Raw genomic sequence first — 6,000 nt, 5'->3', positions numbered from 1 at the left:
AGCCCATTTTTGTCAAGTATGGATAAGGACTGAATTACTAAATAGAAAATAGCCTTCGATTTTGGAACTTTTAGACTTTTTGCCTAGAAATAAAAATTGCCGAGATTTTTACCATGGTCCTTAATACCCTCCGGGAGTCCAATTAGGTGGGTGGAAACATTCAATTTCCCTTAAAACGGTAAATTTACCCGTTCACAAATTTCACCGATTTCGTGAATTCAAGCCTACCACGGACATTAATGACAATATATAATGGTCAAATATGGTTCCAAACGGCATTGAATGACCCTAAGATGTATCCCCTAGGGCCTCAAGACTTTTTTCCACCGGGCCCCGTAACCTCAGAAATTCCTCAAAATTGCCGAGATGTATACCATTTTGGAATTTTTCAACCATTTTTCGCTCGGAAATAAAAATTGCCGAGATGTATACCATGGTTTCTAATACAATCTAGGAGTCCAATTAGGTGGATGGAACCATTAGATTTTTCTTAAAACGGTCAATTTTCTCCTTACAACTTACATCGATTTCGTGAACTCAAGCCTACCACAGACATTTATGACAGCATATAATGGTCATATATGGTTCCAAACAGCATTTTATGACCCTGAGATGTATCCCCTGAAACCTCAACACTTTTCGCCACCGGGCACCGTAACCTCAGAAATTACTCAAAAAACGTGGATAATAACCTTCAATTTTGGAATTTTTTGACCATTTTTCGCTCGGAAAGAAAAAATTGCCGAGATGTTTACCATGGTTTCTAATACAATCCAGGAGACCAATTAGGTGGGTGGAACCATCAAATTTGCCTTAAAACGGTCAATTTACCCGTTCACAACTTACACCGATTTCGTAAACTCAAGCCTACCACGGACATTTATGACAACAAATAATGGTCATATATGGTTCCAAACGGCATTATATGACCCTGATATTTATTCCCTAGAACCTCAAGACTTTTCGCCACCGGGCCCCGTAACCTCAGAAATTTCTCAAAAAGCGTGGATAATAGCCTTCTATTTTGGAATTTTTTGACCATTTTTTGCCCAGAAATAAAAATTGGAGAGATGTTTACCATGGTCCCTAATACCCTCCGGGAGTCCAATTAGGTGAGTGAAACCATCCAATTTGCCTTAAACCAGTCAATTTACTCGTTCACAACTTGCACCGATTTCGTGAACTCAAGCCTACCACTGCACAGATATTTATGACAACATATAATGGTTAAATATGGTTCCAAACGGCATTTTATGACTCTGAGATGTATCCCCTTGAACCTCGAGACTTTTCGCCACCGGGCTCGTAACCTCTGAAATTCTTCAAAAAGCGTGGATAATAGCCTTCAATTTTGGAATTTTTTGACCAATTTTCGCCCGGAAATAAAAATTGCCGAGATGTTTACCATGGTTTCTAATACAATCCGGGAGACAGTTTGGGTGGAACCATCAAATTTGCCTTAAAACGATCATTTTACTTGTTCACAACTTACACCGATTTCGTGAACTCAAGCCTACCATAGACATTTATGACAACATATAATGGTCAAATATGGTTCCAAACGGCATTATATGACCTTGAGATGTATCCCATATGACCTCAAGACTTTTCGCCACCGGGCCCCGTAACCTCAGAAATTTCTTAAAAAGCATGGATAATAGCCTTAAATTTTGGAATTTTTTGACCATTTTTTGCCCGGAAAAAAAAATTGTCAAGATGTTTTCCATGGTGCTTAATACCCTTCGGTAGTCCAATTAGGTGGGTGAAACCATCCAATTTGTCTTAAAACGGTCAATTTGCCTATTCACAACTTGCACCGATTTCGTGAACTCAATCCTACCACGGACATTTATGACAACATATAACGGTTAAAATATGGTTCCAAATGGCACTATATGACCCTGAGATTAATCCCATAGGGCCTCAAGACCTTTCGCCACCGGGCCCGTAACCTCCGAAATTCCACAAAAAGCGTGGATTATTGCATTCAATTTTGGAATTTTTTGACCATTTTTCGCCCGTAAATAAATTTGGGGAGATGTTTACCATGGTCCCTAATACCCTCCCGAATTCCAATTGGGTGGTTGAAACCATCCACTTTGCCTTAAAACAGTCAATTTACCCGTTCACAACTTGCACCGATTTCGTGAACTCAAGCCTACCACGGATATTTATGACAATTTATATTGGTCAAATATGGTTCCAAATGGCATTTTATGACCCTGAGATATATCCCCTAGAACCTCAAGACTTTTCGCCACCGGGCCCTGTAACCTTCGAAATTCCTCAAAACGCATAGATAATAGCCTTCAGTTTTGGAATTTTTTGACCATTTTTCGCCAAGAAATAAAAATTGGAGAGATGTTTACCATAGTCCCTAATACCCTCCGAGAGTCCAATTAGGTGGGTGAAACCATCCACTTTGCCTTAAAACAGTCAATTTACCCGATCACAACTTGCACCGATTTCGTGAACTCAAGCCTATCACGGACATTTATGACAACATATAATGGTCAAATATGGTTCTAAACGGCATTATATGACCTTGAGATGCATCCCATAGAACCTCAAGACTTTATGCCACCGGGCCTCGTAACCTCTGAAATTCCTCAAAAAGCGTGGATAATAGCCTTCAATTTTGGAATTTTTCGACCATTTTTCGCTCGGTAATAAAAATTGCCGAGATGTTTACCATGGTTTCTAATACAATCCAGGAGTCAAATTAGGTGGATGGAACCATCAAATTTTCCTTAAAACGGTCAATTTTCTCCTTACAACTAACATCTATTTCGTGAACTCAAGCCTACCACGGACATTTATGACAACATATAATGGTCATATATGGTTCCAAACGGCTTTTTATGACCCTGAGATGTATCCCCTAGAGCCTCCAAACTTTTTGCCACCGGGCCTCGTAACCTTAGAAATTCCTCAAAAAACGTGGATAATAGCCTTCAATTTTGGAATTTTTTGACCTTTTTTCGTCTGGAAAGAAATTTGCTGAGATGTTTACCATGGTACAATCCTGGAGTCCAATTAGGTGGGTGGAACCATCAAATTTGCCTTAAAACGGTCAATTTACCCGTTCACAACTTACACCGATTTCGTGAACTCAAGCCTACCACGGACATTTGTGACAACAAATAATGGTCATATATGGTTCCAAACGGCATTATATGACCCTGAGATTTATTCCCTAGAACCTCAAGACTTTTCGCCATCGGGCCCGTAACCTCAAATTCCTCAAAAAGCGTGGATAATAGCCTTCTATTTTGGAATTTTTTGACCATTTTTCGCCCAGAAATAAAAATTGGAAAGATGTTCCCCATGGTCCCTAACACCCTCCATGAGTCAAATTAGGTGAGTGAAACCATCCAATTTGCCTTAAAACAGTCAATTTACTCGTTCACAACTTGCACCGATTTCGTGAACTCAAGCCTACCACTGCACGGATATTTATGACAACATATAATGGTCAAATATGGTTCCAAACGGCATTTTATGTCTCTGAGATGTATCCCCTTGAACCTCAAGACTTTTCGACACCGGGCCCCGTAACCTCTGAAATTCTTCAAAAAGCGTGGATAATAGCCTTCAATTTTGGAATTTTTTGACCAATTTTCGCCCGGAAATAAAAATTGCCGAAATTTTTACCATGGTTTCTAATACAATCCGGGAGACAGTTAGGTGGGTGGAACCGTCAAATTTGCCTTAAAACGATCATTTTACTTGTTCACAACTTATACCGATTTCGTGAACTCAAGCCTACCATAGACATTTATGACAACATATAATGGTCAAATATGGTTCCAAACGGAATTATATGACCTTGAGATGTATCCCATAGGGCCTCAAGACTTTTCGCCACCGGGCCCCGTAACCTCAGAAATTCCTCAAAAAGCGTGGATAATAGCCTTCAATTTTGGAATTTTTTGACCATTTTTCGCCCGGAAATAAAAATTGTCGAGATGTTTTCCATGGTGCTTAATACCCTTCAGGAGTCCAATTAGGTGGGTAAAACCATCCAATTTGCCTTAAAACGGTCAATTTGCCTGTTCACAACTTGCACCGATTTCGTGAACTCAATGCTACCACGGACATTTATGACAACATATAATGGTTAAAATATGGTTCCAAACGACATTAAATGACACTGAGATGTATCCCATAGGGCCTCAAGACCTTTCGCCACGGGGCCCCGTAACCTCCGAAATTCCTCAAAAAGCGTGGATTATTGCCTTCAATTTTGGAATTTTTTGACCATTTTTCGCCCGTAAATAAAAATTGTCGAGATGTTTACCATGGTCCCTAATAACCTCCGGAAGTCCAATTGGGTGGGTGAAACCATCCACTTTGCCTTAAAACAGTCAATTTACCTGTTCACAACTTGCACCGATTTCGTGAACTCAAGCCTACCACGGATATTTATGACAACATATAATGGTCAAATACGGTGCCAAACGGCATTTTATGACCTTGAGATGTATCCCCTAGAACCTCAAGACTTTTCGCCACCGGGCCCTGTAACCTCCGAAATTCCTCAAAAAGCGTGGATAATAGCCTTCTATTTTGGAATTTTTTGACCATTTTTCGCCCAGAAATAAAAATTGGAGAGATGTTTACCATAGTTTCTAATACCCTCCGGGAGTCCAATTAGGTGGGTGAAACCATCCACTTTGCCTTAAAACAGTCAATTTACCCGTTCACAACTTGCACCGATTTCGTGAACTCAAGCCTACCACGGACATTTATGACAACATATAATGGTCAAATATGGTTCTAAACAGCATTATATGACCTTGATATGTATCCCCTACAATCTCAAGACTTTATGCCACCAGGCCCCGTAACCTCAGAAATTCCTAAAAAAACGTGGATAATAGCCTTCAATTTTGGAATTTTTCGACCATTTTTCGCTCGGAAATAAAAATTACCGATATTTTTACCATGGTTTTCTAATACAATCCAGGAGTCAAATTAGGTGGATGGAACCATCAAATTTTCCTTAAAACGGTCAATTTTCTCCTTATAACTTACATCGATTTCGTGAACTCAAGCCTAACACGGACATTTATGACAACATATAATGGTCATATATGGTTCCAAACGGCTTTTTATGACCCTGAGATGTATCCCCTAGAACCTCAAAACTTTTTGCCACCGGGCCCCGTAACCTCTTAAATTCCTCAAAAAACGTGGATAATAGCCTTCAGTTTTGGAATTTTTCGACCAATTTTCGCCCGGAAATAAAAATTGTCGAGATGTTTACCATGGTTTCTAATACAATCCGGGAGTCCAATTAGGTGGGTGGAACCATCCAATTTGTCTTAAAATGGTCAATTTACCCGTTCACAACTTACACCGATTTCGTGAACTCAAGCCTACCACGAACATTTATGACAACATATAATGGTCAAATATGGTTCCAAACGGCATTATATGACCCTGAGATGTATCCCATAGGGCCTCAAGACTTTTCGCCACCGGGCCCCGTAACTTTAAAAATTCCTCAAAAAACGTGGATAATAGCGTTCAATTTTGGAATTTTTTTTGACCATTTTTCGCCCGGAAATAAAATTGTCGAGATGTTTACCATGGTCCCTAATATCCTCCGGGAGTCCAATTAGGTGGGTGAAACCATCCAATTTGCCTTTAAACCGTCAATTTACCCGTTCACAACTTGCACTTGTTTCGTGAACTCAAGCCTACCACGGACATTTATGACAACATAGATCCTATATGGTTTCAAACGGCATTATATGACCCTGAGATGTATCCTATAGGACCTCAAGGCTTTTCGCCGCCGGGCCCCGTAACCCTCGAAACTCCTCAAAAAGTGTTGATAATAGCCTTCAATTTTGGAATTTTTTGACATTTTTTTGCCCGGAAATAAATATTGCCGAGATGTTTACTATGGTCCCTAAATACTCTCCGGAAGTCCAATTAGGTAGGTGGAACCATCCAATTTGCCTTAAAACGGTCAATTTACCCGTTCACAAC

Source organism: Chenopodium album, chromosome 25 (genome assembly GCF_948465745.1).
Source record: "Chenopodium album chromosome 25, dcCheAlbu1.1, whole genome shotgun sequence".
NCBI lineage: Eukaryota > Viridiplantae > Streptophyta > Magnoliopsida > Caryophyllales > Amaranthaceae > Chenopodium > Chenopodium album.
This window is presented reverse-complemented; position numbering follows the sequence as displayed.